Below are 17,910 nucleotides of genomic sequence, written 5' to 3' on the forward strand. Positions count from 1 at the left end.
GTGTTTGGAGATGAGTACTGAAAGCATCAACAAAGAAGAACCATTCTCCAAATAGTCATGTTGCCCCATTGGAAAAAATCCAACATCCATTCTAGGGTGGCGCATTTGTTAGGCCAAACCAATGTCATGAAATAGTGTGCAGGGTGATGCTCTATCAGGAGTGGCACTTCATCATCATCAACAACAACAACTTTACTGCACTAGCCAAAGGCCATGGCATCATTCACAAAGCAAACAAAATGAACCTCTTGCAAGGTTGCCCACACAGACAAAATCTTTCCTTGTACTGTACTTTGCTGTACCGACCATCCACCGCCGCCAAGGGCATCAATTGGAATCGTAATTCTGTGAAAGCGATTCTTAGTACGGCAAGTGGGAGCTTTGTCAGATAACTAGCTCGGATGTGCTCCGTTTTGGTAAGTGGGAACCATGGTGAACTTTTGGTAGAGGCAATCGTGGTTAAACCCTTTTCTGCATCAGATCTGAAGAGACAATCTCTTAAGTGCCTCTTATCCATCTTCATGAAGGGAGTGGCACTTAGAAAGTGATGCAAGGGCCAGCATGAGTTAGGGGAAAGTTGGTGAAGCTGGAAGGGATATGAATGCATGTCAAATAACTGTCGGACCACTATAAGAATGTTGTATTTAAAGTTGGCTTCTTCTGGTTGTGTTCACTGCTGAAAACAAATATTTTTCATTACTGTATCTGTGTTTTGTCCGGGTGGATTCTAAAGTAAAACATGTCATCTATGGTTTAAGTAGTGGTTCTCAAAGGTTGTGGCAGGACAGGGTGGAAAGTGTGATGGAAAGACTCAAGAACAATCAAAGAAATAGGCAAAGATTTCAGTGTAGTACGGTATAGTATAGTATCAAAATATTTCTTTTACTTGCAGAATGTGGATTTCAGAATGAGAGCAAGTGATACTGCAACCTCACACCTCTCGTTTAGTTAGTAGACATGCTTAAGGTGCATACATAAGAGGCTCGTTTATAATCGCATTTTGGGAATGGTTCGTGTTCTTAAGTAGCTGCATTATTTTTTTACTTTCTGGACGCCCTGTGATCATGCTATAAAGTAGTTGTGTTCTATGTTGTAAATCAAATGCTGCTAGAAGCTGTTTCTTTTTGTTTTCCAATGCATTTCTTATCAATAAAAAATTGGTGTGGCGTGAGCAAATTTTTATTCTGAAAGTGTGGCCCAGAGAAAAAAGAGAACCCCTGGTGTAAAGGGACCTGGGAAAACCCTCCTATAATGGCAGCAGATGCCACATGGGGCAGGGGCCCGGTAGGAATTTTGTCCATCTGGCTGATTGGCTGGAGCCATTTGGTTTTTGCCTACTGCATAGCAAATCGTCACAACTTGTAAGGTTGCGGTTAGGCATTGGTTTATGGTTTGGTTGGTTGAGGGGCATGGATTGGCTGTGCCTGCCCCTCTAATGCTGCTGCTGCAAGGGATTCCGTTAAAGGAATTGGGGGCTAACTATTGCTTGTCCACTCTGTCAAGGGGGCTCGAGCCATAGCAATGAGCTCCTAGTTTCATTTGAGGAGGGCTGAGGGCAGGTTCCCTGCTCCGTCGCTAACCCCAAGTGTATTCCCCTATTCTGACTTTCGCATCGTGCGGAAGGTCAGTCTGTCCCCCGTGGTGGGGGCAGATAGTCGCAACCAATGCCTAAGCAAGCACTCACAAATTTGTATTTTAATAAGGTTGAGGCCAAAATTATGCCAAAAATCTTAAACAAAAATTCTGTGTGATGTGTGAGTTATTGGGGTGGCCCTGGGGACCTCGACACGCAACACATGCCACATGGGGAAGTTAGGACTCAGTGTAGCAGCTGAGGAGCTGGTTTTCAGCAACCACCTGAGGACTGGCCCTTGTGAGGGACTCTGGACCATCGCAAGCCTGTGTTGGGAGTGGAGGCTCTAACCTCCATCTCACAATCTTGATGCAGCCTTAGCAACATGGAAGCAATATTTTCTCTTGACTCCCAATCAGTGGATGAAGTAGGGAAGGCCTGTGGGCTGCTGGTTGCCTATATGTGCCTTTGAAACTTTATATAATTCTGAAGCTCCTCATATGCATGAACATTCTTCAGGGTTCTGTTCCTATTGGAGGAATACTTATTTCTTTTGGCTGAAATATATTCAGTGCAAAACACTGGCTTCAGCTATGATCTGCAAATATTCCAAGAAAATGACAGGGAAAAGTAAGATTTCCTAGAGGGCTGACGTTTCCTTAAAAATAAAAATCTGAATACAATGGTTGCTTCAGGGGGAAACAGGTGAAAGCCTACTCAAGCTGCCATAATGGACACTCCGAAACAGCTTAATTTATTGATAGTCTTAATTGATCTTTTGTTGAGTGCCTCGGCTTGACATCAGCTTCTTTCGCCTAGTGTGAGAGGTTGATAGATCCACATTATGACATTTTCAAATCCTGCTTTATTAGTCACAGAGAAAGCATTATTGGCCAGGAACCTCTTATTTAGATGCGTTGTTGACAAGAAGAATTTTTCTTTGGGGGGGTTGGGTCAGGGTCTTTCTTTCTTTTCTTTCTTTCTTTTTTGCTTGTATTCATTCTGCATTCTTTCCTGGGTTATGCTTTCTGTTTTTGTACCATGAACATTTTTTTAGATGATATGCTTTTGTCGTTAACTGAATGCACAGGTTTTGCGGCATATGTCACTCCAGGTCACATGGCAAAAGATCTATACCTTGTTTCTCCCACTAGCACTGGCTAAATCCATACATCTCCATTCACAGGGTCAATAATAGGTAGAAGCCCTCTTCAGCATCTGATCACAACTATTCCAGTTTAAAATGATTGGCAACCTAAAGGCTTACAGATGGGCTTCGTACTTTCCACTTATAAGCTAAGTGAAAATAGGACCTGGCAATGGTTTGCTCAACATATTCTGTTGCATGACTTAAATTCTGTAACAAAGAAAGTGTATTTGGTTGATTTAACATGTGTATTTATTTGAAATATTTATGCCCCACCTTTCCACATATAGTTCAGGGTATAGCAGACAGACAATCCTTTATGGCCATTAGATTTCAGTCAGCTGCACGCAAAGTATTGGAAGGATATTTTAAAATTAACTGTGATCTGCCGTTTTGCTTATGTGATATGGGTGTCTGATTTAATAACTCCAATTTCTTTCTGTTCCATTCTTTGGATGCAAATGTTACATCTATTTTTTAACAACAGTTCTCAGTTATCTGTTTTGAATTCTTGTTCAATGGATTTTCACGCATCTGTTGGATGGTAGAAATCCCAGAGACTTTAGGATCGTTTCTCTATTGCCACAGCTAAATGTAAAAACTCTCAGGAGAGGTCTACAACAATGTTCAATAAAAAAATAGTTTAAAATATCTTTATTGCAGCAATCTTGATTGTTTACAGTCTTTAGAAAATTCTGTTCTACTGCCAGATTATTGCACAATTCTTGTTTTTGTCCAGAAATGTTTTGTCTTACGTGAATATTGGACAATATAATATAGGTATACCTATGTTCATGTATGTCACTGTTACAGCAAGGTGGGCTATAAAATAGCCCTGAAACCAAATAAGCCATCAGATTGATAGCATTTATGAAGCACATTTTAGTGGTGGCACTAGCCAACCATTTTTTTAAAAAAAGAAAACTGTATTAGTGGGAAATCCACAAGATTCTAGGTACTATCGCCAGTTCTCAAGATTTTTCAGACCTTCATAAAGTGCAGTTACCTGACCCTGAGCATATACTGTATATGGTCACAAAGATATCTTTCTTCCATCAGTGGGTGGATTGATGAGAAACAACTACATGAGCTCCTGCAATCTGGGGCAGCTGTTCTCTGATAAGCAGAAGCTGCTTCATATGATTAAACAGGGGTAGTTTTGTTGTTAGGTTTGTTTTAATTGTTGCTATTTTACTGTGTATGTCATTGAGAGAATACTTAATTAGGTGACAAATAAAACGAACAGATCACTTAAAAGGCTGCGCTGAATCCTAGCTATAGTCAGGCAACCCCCATCTCAACCCCATACAACAAAACATTACTAACAATATGGGGATTATTTTTAAAAAAGGGGATGTTGCCCTTGCAAACAGAATTGAAGTTAACAACTCTAAAGGGAGGGCACCCTTTGGCGTCACCCATTCAGAGTCAACAAAAGGGCTTGTATCTTGGATGATGGTCTGTTGCCATGTCAATATCTCTGTTCTCTATTATTCAAATCTTCCCTACCCTCTATTTTCAAATCTGGGGGCTCATCCACACTTCCACTTGTCCTGCTGCCTTCCCTCAAGGAAAACCGCTCTTTAGTGCTCAATTAGAGTGAATGACAGTTTGGGTTTTCCCCAGATTGATGTATGCACTGATTTAGCACTAAATAGCAGGTTTTCCCTGGGAAAGGTGCAGGCAAGGGGAAGACCTCTTGGTCATGTGATTTCTTGGCACGGGACGAGCAGAAGTGTGGACGAGCCCTGGATTATCCCACAGAGTTAACAGAGCATGAGCACATGAGTCAGAGTGTCATTTCTGAAACATTATGCCATGTCTCCCTAGCTGAGGACCCTAATGCCATTAATCCACAAACGGGTGCCAAAGACATGATCCTTCAAGATTAACCATGCAGGAGTGTTTGCAGGAAAAGAGGCTTCCAAATACCGTAATCAAGTAAGACTGGTAAGTTCACCCACATGTCTTGGGTGATGAACTTCATCAAAATATTTATGAATGCCCAGCTGCACAATGTCTACCAAATCACCCCTATCCAAATGCCAGCACTTTCAAAGGACTCTGAAAGATTATTTAGGTCAAACATACCTTTGCAGAAGTCATGGTGATTCTTCTTCAGCAAGACTTGTTCTTCTATATGCTTGATATTATCTTTAATAATGTTTCCCACCATTGTGGTTCATTCCAACTCTACAGTTCTATTATTTCCGCTGGAACATACATGTATGTTACTGTCACGACTTGGAACTTCATCTTGGCACACTGTCAGGTAGGCCAGGGGATCAGGACAGTTACACTAAGGGCTCGCCCATACTTCTGCTGATGCCATGCCTAGAAAACACAGGTCTGAGCAGTTTCCCCCTTGCCCTGCTCTTTCCCAAGGCAAATCCTTTGCTTTAGTGATAGATCGTAACCAATGGCAATCCAAGGAAAACCCAAATTGCTGTTTGCTGCGATTGAATGCTAAAGAGCAGTTTTCTCCTGGGCAAAAGCAGTGGGACAGGAAGAATTGTGGATAAACCCTTAAAGGTAAAGGTACCCCTGCCCATACGGGCCAGTCTTGCCAGACTCTAGGGTTGTGCGCTCATCTCACTCCATAGGCCGGGAGCCAGCGCTGTCCGCAGACACTTCCGGGTCACGTGGCCAGCGTGACAAGCTGCATCTGGCGAGCCAGCGCAGCACACGGAACGCCGTTTACCTTCCCGCTGGTAAGCGGTCCCTATTTATCTACTTGCACCCGGGGGTGCTTTCGAACTGCTAGGTTGGCAGGTGCTGGGACCGAACGACGGGAGCGCACCCCGCCACGGGGATTCGAACCGCCGACCATGCGATCGGCAAGTCCTAGGCGCTGAGGTTTTACCCACAGTGCCACCCGCGTCCCGGATAAACCCTTACTCGTTTGTAATTTCCCAGATACCCACTGGAACCCTTTTAAAATATTGGTTTGGTACTGGGTCCCCAAATGGTCTTCTGGTAATAAAGTGCGGCTTTTAAAGGAAGCTTTTGGCCTAAATTAATTGTCATTGCTTACTACTCTTTCAAATTTTCTCCTGTAAATTTTAAGTTTTTATTTTGCAGATATTTTATATTGTCCATAGTTGTAATTGTTTGTAGATTTGCTACCATTAACTTTAGGTTCTCCTGACACAAAGACAGGATATACTGTAAATGTTTAAATAAATGCAAACATTATCATGGCTCCACCTTTCCCCCATCCCACCCACAGGGTTTGGGGACATGCTAGTATGAGAGCCCTATCTCTTTTCACAGAACTACTTTTATCAAGGGGACAGCAAATAAATGTTAGGCCATTGTCTGTAGTCTTTGGTACACCTGTAGAAATTTAGTGAGTGTTGTTTTTTTCTGGCATGGCGAAAAGTAATTTGGAAATTTTCACCTGCTACATTCCTATGTGTCAGTAGAGTTTAAGTAGAGTTGCAAACTCTTGAAATACGTGATAAACCTGTGTAGAGTTCTAGAGGACCCATTAAAAGGCGCGGGAAACCGACACTGGAGTTAAAGATTTAAGATCTCTGTCCCATTGCTTTTGTTTGTAAGAATTAGCTTCATTTTTGACTCAACATTTTAAAAACAAATTCGGCTTTTAATATTTTGTTGGACTTTCTCTTCCTTTCCCAGCTCCCATACTTTTGTTGTTGTTTGGAAGCTATTTTCTACAAAGGAGCCTTGTACGGTTTAATGTTGTTTCTTCTGTAACGCTGTTTAATGTAGCAACACAAACCCTGGCAAGTGACCTGAATTTCGCAGATCAAACTGCAATCGCGTAGGAGACTCGGGGACCTGCAAACAAGAATGTTTTGCCTCACTCCTGCTGTTCTGTTCCCTGCCCATAATCCTACTGCTCCCCCATCTGACCTTTCAGGCAATTTCTACAACTGATTCTTAGGAGCTGTCTAGGTGCGCTGCATGCCTACAAGTCCAGTGAGGATATTGCACGTGCACCATCTGATTAATATGTGGAGAATCTGAATCAGGCCTGCACAGCTCTGATGACCCACCTGTTCTTGCAGAGAAAGGTGTTGATGAAGGATTTAGGCCCAAAGTCATTCAAGCTTTGTGAGTCATTTATAAAATCTTTTATTCAGACCAGAAACTCAATGCAGATATTTAAGAATCAATGTGACATGATTTTGGCTGGTGGCTCCACTCAAAAGTTGGACCACTGCATTTTATGCCGGCAGCAATTCCCAAGTTGTCTTCAGGGGCAACATTACAGTAATGGGAGGGTATCAGAGCATGGATTCCTGTGGCCAAGCTATCTCTGGTGAGAAATGCTGTAGCTGGAGACCTTTGCATCTCCACCAACAAGATGGTATCAAAGAGCACCCTAGACTATGTACCTGCACCTTCTGGGAAAGTGCAGCATATCTAAATCAGGCTGTTCTCCTAGTTCTTAGGCCCAGGAGACATCAAGCAAGAGCACGCCACATCTTATAAAGATTCAGTTTTAATTTATTCACCTTCATCCAACTCAGTGGCTAGATACCAAGTTATCAGTTTACTCCAAGCATGCCTAAGATGAATTGCCACTGCCTTCTCAAGCACCTTGATGAAAAAATGATGAGAGCTGCTTAATGCTTCTGGGTCCATGGAGGTCTTCTTAAGGAGAAGGTGCCCCACCAAATCCTTCAAGGCCGTTGGTCCCTCTCCCTTCACTAAGGAAGCAGCAATCACTCTCTGGACCCACAATCTGCTATGGCTAACTCTAAGAAACCAAGGTGCGCAAGTGCCAAAGGGGCAGATGGTCAGCCACACATATTCCAGCAGCTTGTCCATATCCTCAAGATATAATTGTTGTTCTTAATAACAATTTGTCCCAGTTACTCAGTGTTTTGCATGAGATGAATTTCCCACCTGGATGCAATATCCCAACAGGAAATTGTGTTTCAACACCCCCTCCCTTAATAGTTATGAATAAACACATGTGCATTCATCTCACATTTTTACCATGTAAAAATTAATCGTGTGTGACGTAGCTTTTATTGGGGCTATTTCACACATTTTCTGTGCCCTTTGCCTTCAAACCATGTTTTCTGATGTTAACAGACTGCATTTACTGGTGATTCAATCTCTTCCTCTACATATCCTTCTACGTAACTAAACTTGGTTCCTTGGGATTTACCTATCCATCATTGCCTTCCTTCCCTTAGGCAGGATCAGCGTTGCCAGCAGGTAAATATCTGGAACAGAGAAATTTGGATTCCTTCAGAGACCTTGCAGAGTAGAAAGCTTCATTGCTTTCTATTCTGACCTTGGAAGCCACAGTTTGGCAAACAAAATACTGAAGTCTAAGATTATCCTTTTAATGTTTGCTAGTAAGGGCCTGAAAAGAACCTATGGTCCTTATATTCCATGGGGTTTATCACAGATTTCACTGAGAACAGATTTATTACAGATTTCACTGTGAGGTACTTTGCATGGATGGCTCATCTGAATAAGCAACTGTCTTTCCCTTTTGTGGTGCCGTTTCCTTATGTGAATGTGACTTCAGATAAATTGGTGAGCAATGACGCAAGAGCTCAAGTCAACTGGACTAGGGCTAAGAGGACAAGCAAATTCCTTTCAACAGTTCTTAGGGCTCATCCATACTTGCCTTTTGCCCCACTCTTTCCAGGCATAGGTTCATGCTTAAAAACACTATGTCCGAGCAGCTGGTTTTTGCTTCTTTAGCACTCAATCAGAGCCAACGTCAATTCAGGTTTTCTGTGGACTGTCATTTGCTCCAGTTAAGCTTTAAAGAGCGAGTTTTCACAGGGAATGCTCTGGAGCGAAAAAAGGGCGTTTAGTACACAGCTTTAAAGGGCAGACTCTGACACAGTAAAACTAGTAAGGTACAAACCTGTGTGAAAACTTTCCTGTAGGAGTTTTAGAACATAAATGATATTCTTTGTCTGCTTCATGAGGTAAATGAAGTTCAGAACTAGAAACGAAGGGAAAGAGTAGAGCATGGGATTAGGATTCACCATCTGAAAGACTGGTTTAGCTTAGGTATTTACAGGAGACGGGTTTTTCAGTGCTGTCCTTGCAGCATGTAGTCCTGAAAGGAAGTCTAGCTTCTTCTTACCTCCAGCTGAAAACTGCTACCAAAAGAGTAGATTGCTGCATTCTTTTATAACCTCCCCTGTGAAACTGATGCAGTGAAACGATCTGATTTAGGATAATGGACAAGGGTCAAACCAGTTTGGGTCCACACAGAGAAAAACTTGAGACTCCAGTTTGGGTGCATGGAGAGCTGAGCCCCCCCCCCGCCCCCCCGAACACTTGAAAGGTGGCTAAACAAAAGCATTTATTCAAGTTAATAAACAACTGCAATAAGAAAATAGTAAAATGGATAAAAGCACAACAGCAATTCAGGTTCAAGAACTTCCCACCTCCTCCCAGTGTCTAGAGGAGCCGATGGAAGTCTATGTCCTTCGGCTTTATTCATGCTTAACCTAAGAATCAAACTTGTTAGTTGGTTCTGCAAAATAAAATAGAATAAATTTGGTGACTGAAAGCAACAAACAGGCATGGGGGTCAATTCTAAGGAAGTTTCCTCCATCAATACAGTAAGATTCCAATGTTTCATAAGGCAACACAGGCGGAGGACAATATGAGGCAACTCTCCTGCTCCCAGGAACTCCATCTTTCCCATCTAGATTTGGGCCTGAAAGACCCAGGAGATGTGTGGGTGCATAGATGGTAAGTTGTAAGCAAACACAGTTTGTGACATTGCACAACATAATTTCTGATCATGGCACAGGGCATGTCTGTTAAGGCATCAATCTTGGCTTCCAGTCCCCTGGCGTTGTAGAGCTTGAAGAAGTCTGGTCTTAAATTGACAGATTTTTTAAAAAACAATGAATGTGTTGACCACAGCAAATTATGGCAAGTTCTTAAAGAAATGGGAGTGCCTGATCACCTCATCTGTCTCCTGAGAAATCTCTACGTGGGACAAGAAGCTACAGTTAGAACTGGATATGGAACAACTGATTGGTTCAAAATTGGGAAAGGAGTACGGCAAGGCTGTATTTTGTCTCCCTGCTTATTTAACTTATATGCAGAATTCATCATGCGAAAGGCTGGGCTGGATGAATCCCTAGCCGGAATTAAGATTGCCAGAAGAAATATCAACAACCTCAGATATGCAGATGACACAACCTTGAAGGCAGAAAGTGAGAAGTAATTAAAGAACATTTTAATGGAGTTGAAAGAGGAGAGCGCAAAATATGGTCTGAAGCTCAACATCAAAAAAACTAAGATCATGGCCACTGGTCCCATCACCTCCTGGCAAATAGAAGGGGAAGAAATGAAGGCAGTAAGAGATTTTACTTTCTTGGGTTCCATGATCACTGCAGATGGGGACAGCAGTCACGAAATTAAAAGACGCCTGCTTCTTGGGAGAAAAGCAATGACAAACCTAGACAGCATCTTAAAAAGCAGAGACACCACCTTGCCAACAAAGGTCCATATAGTTAAAGCTCTGGTTTTCCCAGTAGTGATGTATGCAAGTGAGAGCTGGACCATAAAGAAGGCTGATCGCTGAAGAATGGATGCTTTTGAATTATGGTGCTGGAGGAGACTCTTGAGAGTCCCATGGACTGCAAGAAGATCAAACCTCTCCATTCTTAAGGAAATCAGCCCTGAGTGCTCACTGGAAGGACAGATCCTGAAGCTGAGGCTCCAATACTTTGGCTACCTCATGAGAAGCGAAGACTCCCTGGTAAAGACCCTGATGTTGGGAAAGATGGAGGGCACAAGGAGAAGGGGACAACAGAGGACGAGATGGTTGGACAGTGTTCCCAAAGCTACCATCATGAGTTTGACCAAACTGCAGGAGGCAGTGGTAGACAGAAGTGCCTGGTGTGCTCTGGTCCAGGGGATCACGAATCGGACACGACTAAACAACAACATATTCCAGGCTGATGGAAAAGGTGAATTTAATGTTGACACAGATGGCCTAGAACACCATACAATAGGAAAAGTTCTGCCCGGCATCAATGAAGCCTGGTGGACAAAGTCCAATGGCCAGAATCGCCAAACATCTGGCTTTCGGAAGATGCATTCTATGCAAAATATTGCTGTGTAAATATTGCCTTCCAGACATCTCCTTATATAGGCCCTCATAATTTTTAAACATCAGATTGCTAAAGAAATTGTTTTGACTACCAGCCACCATGACTGCATTAATACTATGCATTTAGTGGACGTAAATTTTGTCATAATCTTTTATGCGAACGCTAAGATTTATGAGGCTGGACAGACCATTAAGTCATTTTTTTCTCCTTTAATAATGTCTCTGATTCAGTGAACTCAGATTTATGCTTTACACTATAGTGTGCTAACAGCTATTTTTTGGCTGGGAACTCAGCAGTAAATTTGAATTTAATAAAGTGACAATAGATCTCAGCATGAAAGAGATTAGGGCGCCAATTTCTTTTCTTCCTTCTTACTAAACAGAGCAGGAACGGCATGTAATCCATGCACTAAATTTAGCATTAAAAAGATATTTGCCACAATGCATTTGTGACTACACACACAAAAGGGGTTAGCATTTAATGCAGCGCCACTGCAGGACACAGGAGGTCTCGGTGGACAGGAAGGGTCAGGGCACCCTCAGCTGTAATGGCCATTGGTTCTTCATAATCAGCACTGGGAAGCTATACTATCCTGTGCTTTTGTCTCAAAATGTCTATCAAATGTCTATCCAATGTATCACATTGTAATCCTGTCCTTCCGCCAATGAGCTCAGAAAACAGCAATCCTTTTATTGTCACAACAAACCTGCAAGGTCAGATACAGGTATGACTATACTTATGCTATTCATTTCTGGAGGTGCTTTTTTCTCTTTTGCTTTGCGTGCCTATTTGCATAGCCTAATTTGGGGTTCTGTCATACTAAGTGGAGACGAAATTTGAAAAATCTCATATATAGGTACTCTTGGAGATTTGGAGAGTGCATATTCTCATCTTTTGCACTTTATCTAGAAAGTTAGGAAATTCTACTACCATTCTTAATGGCATTCCAAAAACACAAATCACACACTATCACGGGTTGTATTAATTAGCCCCACCTTGTACTCTAAAGAAGTTTACTGGTGTGTAAATTGAGCCCCATAATGCAGCTCTTGCTAGGTCCTTGGTGGGACAATTTTGCCCACACACCTGTGACACACTGCAGTTCTACAAGCAGGTATGAAAAATGTGGGCAGGTAATGGAACACAGCAAAGAGGAAAAAAGCAAGATTGCAGTTTCCTCTGCCCAGAAAAGATAATTAGTTTATCTGCCTAATCCTAGGGATTGACTTTTGTTGTTTCTAAAAGCACAAAGTACCATTCTTAGAAATATCACACATTTTATTTTATATTTTATTGGTTAAGACTAGTATGACATCTGCTGTTACACTTCAGGTTTGCTTTGCAATTCTTATATCTATTTGGATGCTATGGTGCACTCAAAACGCATTTTACAAACTTCATGACCTTTACTGAAAGAAATGTAGTGGTAGAAGCACAATTTTCATTCAAGTGAGTAAAAAGTTATTGGAGATAGATAATATACTGAATCTACAAGTATTTGCTCCAAAGATCTTGATTATTAAGAGCAACTATACACAGCCGTCTTCCTCCTCTGTGTTGCTACCCATGTCTTAAAGGTAAAGGGACCCCTAACCATTAGGTCCAGTCGTGACCGACTCTGGGGTTGCGGAGCTCATCTCACTTTATTGGCCGAGGGAGCTAGCGTACAGCTTCCGGGGCATGTGGCCAGCATGACTAAGCTGCTTCTGGCGAACTAGAGCAGCGCATGAAAACGCTAGTTACCTTCCTGCTGGAGCGGTACCTATTTATCTACTTGCACTTTGACGTGCTTTCAAACTGCTAGGTGGGCAGGAGCTGGGACTGAGCAACGGGAGCTCACCCCGTCGCGGGGATTCGAACCGCTGACCTTCTGATTGGCAAGTCCTAGGCTCTGTGGTTTGACCCACAGCGCCACCTGCGTCCCATTCCATGTCTTACATCCTCCAATTAAAAAACATGTAACGGAGGCCAGCCATATTCACAATTAGGTTTGTTTATTTGACATACCAGTTGACTGTGTTTGCTGTACAATGTATTGTGCCTGTAAAGCCTGAACTATCCTTTGTTGTGGTCAAAAATGATTAATGAGAGTAGATAGTTTTGAACCACTGGAAAATGTGGTCACAGAATTTACGATGTCTAAGTGAACCTAAGACTGGATGTTGCAAGAACAGGTTAGAAGTGCCCTTTAGTAAAATAAAACAAAAAAACAACCTGATCTTCTAGTCTGTCTCTGCAGTGACCATTGGCCAGAACCCAGAACTTTACAGATGGAAACATTTTGTTGTGGGTCCCACTTGTGACACCTGCACACACACCCCAATGTTGCAGTGTGGAGTTTCCTGTTCAGGGTTCCAGCCAGCCAGCCAGCAAAGCTCTCTTCTAGGCAATCCCATTCTATTTCCCCTTCCTGTGGTCTTCTTTCTCCCATGATCAGACACTTGGTCATATTAAGAAAGGTTTGGGGTTACTGCCCTTGGGTTTTTATTGTTGTTCCACAGACCTTGGGTTCTCCCAAACGTGCTGATACCTCCCTCTTGTACATGGATGACGTCATTTTGACTATATAATGACGGACATTTAGAGACTGATTTCACTATAGTATTTTTGATGTTAAAATCAGATGCAGGAACAGGAGTATTTCCTTTGTGTGTTGATACATGGATAATGGTAGCGTAAAAGGAAACAGATGGAAGAGAGGGAACTTGATTCCTCTTCATTTTGTTGCTGGCCAAGGGGTGCCAAGCAAACAAAGCTGAATCAAATCTCCATTAATGACTGCACCAAATGTTGCCATTTGTAATGCACAATTTAAAATTTGCAAAGCATTGTTGGTGAATTGGATAAAGAGTTTTTGTGATGGTGGGAATTGTAATGATTGTCACATTCAACTCTATCCTTAGTTTCCCCATTAGAACAGTCAACCTGATCTCTACCTTTGAGAAGACAGGCCACCCCACCAGGTCCAGGGGCTGCCAGTCACCACTGAGTGTAAACAAATGTAAAGTGATGCATGTCAGGGCAAGAAAATCCTTGATTTTACATATGTGCTCATAGAGTTTGGACTGGAGGTAGCTGACCAGGAACAAGGCCTTGGGGCAGTAGTGGACAGCTCAGTGAAGATGTCAACTCAGTGTGAAAAAGGTAAATTACATGCTAGGAATCATTAGGAAAACAACTGAAAATAAAACTGCTGATATCATAATTCCACTATAAGACAGTGCCCATCAAAACACTCACTAAGCGACACGACTGAAATTTTTTAGAAACTGCTGGTGGCACCTTTGCTAAGATATTTCCCTCCATAGGGGAAAAAGATGAGCAATTGGGAAATGTTGCACCATCTTTCAACCTGGGATCACTCAGTGAAGTTTATTGGCAGATTTGGAGCAGGCAGGATAAAGCATTTCTTCACACAATGCACAATTATTGAATTAAATTGTCATAAAACATGGTGATAGATAGATAGCTTTTATTTTAGAAATGGACAAAATCATGAAAGACGGGTCTATCATCAGCTATTAGTGATGAAAGCTCTACAGAAGCTCCATCTTCAATGGCAGTATTCCTCATCAGGATTAGATGCTGGGCCAGGGTCCCTTTCACCTCTACAACTCTAGGATCTGTGATCTAGGATCACTCCATGCCTTGCTTGTGAGCCTCCTGAGTGGGGGTGGGAAACAAAATGCTGGGCTAGGTGGACTTTGGATAGCTCCATTACAGCAAATATTATATTCTGATTCTCTGTAACATGCAAGCAAAGTGGTACCTCAGGTTACATACACTTCAGGTTACATACGCTTCAGGTTACAGACTCCACTAACCCAGAAATAGTGCTTCAGGTTAAGAAGTTTGCTTCAGGATGAGAACAGAAATCGTGCTCCAGCGGCACGGTGGCAGCGGGAGGCCCCATTAGCCAAAGTGGTGCTTCAGGTTAAGAACAGTTTCAGGTTAAGAACAGACCTCCGGAATGAATTAAGTACTTAACCCGAGGTACCACTGTACTCATAAAAAGAGCACAATATTGGCTTTAGAATGTGTTTCGGTCTTAACAGTGTGAAACTCCCTCAGGCACGGACGTGAGGCAATGTCTCCAGCATTCAACATACTGTGGCTAATAGTTAGCCTTCCTCCTACTCTGTGAAGACAAGGGTCTCCCAGCTGGTTGGCAGACCTTCTGTGCTCTGACGCAATCTGGTACAACAAGCTGCACATTGGCCTACTGCTTTGTTTGTATCCTTCCTGCCTCCCTAAAAATGCTGAATTAAATGCATCTGAAAACAACAATATAGTCAAGAGAACAATATAGTCAACTGTTGCTGACTTGCGATAAGTAATTTTCCTTTGGGCAACAGGATAGATAATGGAATGGAGAACTGGAACACACTACTGGTAATTGCTTCGTGAGAGATGCACTGAAAGCAATACACCTAATTATATACCATGTAAGGATCCAAATTTGTGGTTACCACTTGGTAAAGACACATCAGGGTCAGCACAGAGACTTCACTGAAAGCATCATCCCAATGGCAGGCAGAAATTTTAAAAGGTGATAGAATTTCTAGAGGAATTATGATGATGATAACAGTTTACTAAGCTTCCAGGAAATAAACTCAGATGGACATTCTTGGGATTCTACTATACCCTGAAAATTCAGACAAGTTCAGTGCCCAACTTTGCATCTTTCTTTGTAAGCCAGTGGTGATTTTACTATTGACAGCTTTTGTGTTTGTTGAGATGTATCCCTTGTGGGATTGCTCCCCCCCCAACATCACATTTCTCTCCCTGCTCTGCCATTCCCTCACATACCTGTAAACACAAGACTAAGCCCTTAACTGTGTGCCTAAATAATGCTGAGTTGAAACGACAACGAGGCTAATTCCATGCACCCAAAAGGAGATTTGAACTTGTATTTTTCAAACAGCATCCCTTCCCAGAGATATTATTTCATGTTTCAACTGAGATCTTAGTAGAGAGGGCAAAATTCTCAGCAAGGTGTAACTGCCCATTCTTCGTTATATTGAAGATGAATTGACAGTACTAACAGTAATGTGATTATCATCATCTGTATTTTAACAGCAAGCTGATTCCTGTTTATATTCTAAAGGGCTAATTTTATTTTTGATATCATTGTTTGCACAAGAGCAATTTTGAGCAATGCTGATACACACACACACATTGTTAACATACCTTCAGCATCAACCAATGGAAAACAGGCATGCTGCATTTTTTTCTTTCGGTTGATTGAAACAAAATTGTGCTAAATTGTGTTGTGGGGGGGTGCAATTGGAAGTAGGGGGTGTGACCACAGAGAGCAGCCACTAAAACGTCACTACATACATTTTTAAAAAAGCTCACTCAAAATGTGAACTCACAATGCGCTTCACTCAGGTAATGCATGGTTTTATGCTGGATTCCCTTCCCTCCTTAACTGGATTATCTGCAGACCAGGGAAATCTGAATTAATTGGAAGGAAGTGTAGGCTGCCACTTGGTTAAGGAGAATGTTGTGTGGTCACTGACAAAAGAATCGAGCCACACTCTGGGCACAGTGGAAACAGTGAGGTGCATAGAAATAATAATAATGATTTCAGACCCTCCAGGTGTCCCTATTTTCCAGAGATATCCCTGATTTAGAGAAGCTGTCCAGGTTTCTGATTTGATGCCAGAATGTCCCACTTTTCCTTAGGATGTCCCTATTTTCATTGGAAAAATGTTGGAGGGTATGGAGTTATCTGACCCCCCCGCCAAGCTGTCTGAAGGTAATCCTGCCTAGGGAAGGTTTTTAAAATATATATTTAATGTTTTATTATGTTTTTATATATGTTGGAAGCTGCCCAGAGTGGCTGGGGCAACCCAGTAAGATGTGTGGGGTATAAATAGTAAAATTACCACCGTGGAATGGGATGTCCCTATTTTCATCGGAGAAATGTTGGAGGGTATGTAATTTTGTTATTTATACCCCGTCCATCTGAATGGGTTGCCCCAGCCACTCTGGGCGGCTTCCAGCATAAACAAAAACAGTATGTTCCAACAAATATTCACAACTGATTTGAAAAGTAGGGGGTGTCTTCTGTTCTTTCCTAAAAGGCATCCAACCCCTCTTTTGCCATTTTTACTTATTAGTTGCAACAGAAGTTTCTTTCTTTCTTTCTTTCTTTCTTTCTTTCTTTCTTTCTTTCTTTCTTTCTTTCTTTCTTTCTTTCTTTCTTTCTTTCTTTCTTTCTTTCTTTCTTTCTTTCTTTCTTTCCTTCCTTCCTTCCTTCCTTCCTTCCTTCCTTCCTTCCTTCCTTCCTTCCTTCCTTCCTTCCTTCCTTCCTTCCTTCCTTCCTTCCTTCCTTCTTGAAAATTATGACTGATGCTGAACTAGAGAATCTCAGAAGAAAGTAGAAGTTGTGTCAGACATCATAAACAATTCAATCTATATTCTGTCAGGTGAGCAATACATGACAGAGCCATCCAACAGAGGAAGATATATCTCTTAATCAAACACAAACCTCGTTTATCGCCACTTGAACTTGAATTAATAAGAGCTGCGCCTTCTCTTCTGCCCAGGGGGCCAGAGGGCCTTGGTTCCTCCCGTGAAACAGGGAAGCTTCCAGAACTAGCAGTGGCATTACAATGGGCTTAATGTGGATCCTGAGCATCCTCTAGCACCATCTACCAGTCTTCCTAAGTAATTCACAAAATGCACCGTTTCTGTTTCTGCGATATTGTGGGTCTTTTAAGAGAGCAAAAACTCAAAAATCTGTTAGACTTTACAAGATATCTATCAGCGTATCCTGAAGAAATATTTCCAACAGTGAAGCAGGATAATGCAGCAATTTACACGTTTACGTACTAATTCTGATCCCAGAATTTGCATGGCGCTGTGGGTTAAAGCCTCAGCGCCTAGGGCTTGCCGATCGAAAGGTCGGCGGTTCGAATCCCCGCGGCGGGGTGCGCTCCCGTTTCTCAGTCCCAGCGCCTGCCAACCTAGCAGTTCGAAAGCACCCTCGGGTGCAAGTAGATAAATAGGGACCGCTTTCTAGCGGGAAGGTAAACGGCGTTTCCGTGTGCAGCTCTGGCTCGCCAGATGCAGCTTTGTCACGCTGGCCACGTGACCCGGAA

The 17,910-nt window shown here is 42.3% G+C and overlaps 1 long non-coding RNA gene across 1 annotated transcript; it reads right to left on the minus strand.

Annotated features, from left to right (window-relative positions):
• Nucleotides 1-6,856: 6,856 nt before the first annotated feature.
• LOC309354416 lies at nucleotides 6,857-17,660 on the minus strand. Its single transcript, XR_014162277.1, has 3 exons — nucleotides 17,298-17,660; nucleotides 9,116-9,204; nucleotides 6,857-7,924 (listed from the first exon to the last, which is right to left on the minus strand). It is a non-coding gene; the product is annotated as an uncharacterized lncRNA (long non-coding RNA).
• Between the last annotated feature and the right edge of the window lie 250 nt (nucleotides 17,661-17,910).

Source organism: Podarcis melisellensis (genome assembly GCF_964234715.1).
Source record: "Podarcis melisellensis genome assembly, chromosome: 13".
NCBI lineage: Eukaryota > Metazoa > Chordata > Lepidosauria > Squamata > Lacertidae > Podarcis > Podarcis melisellensis.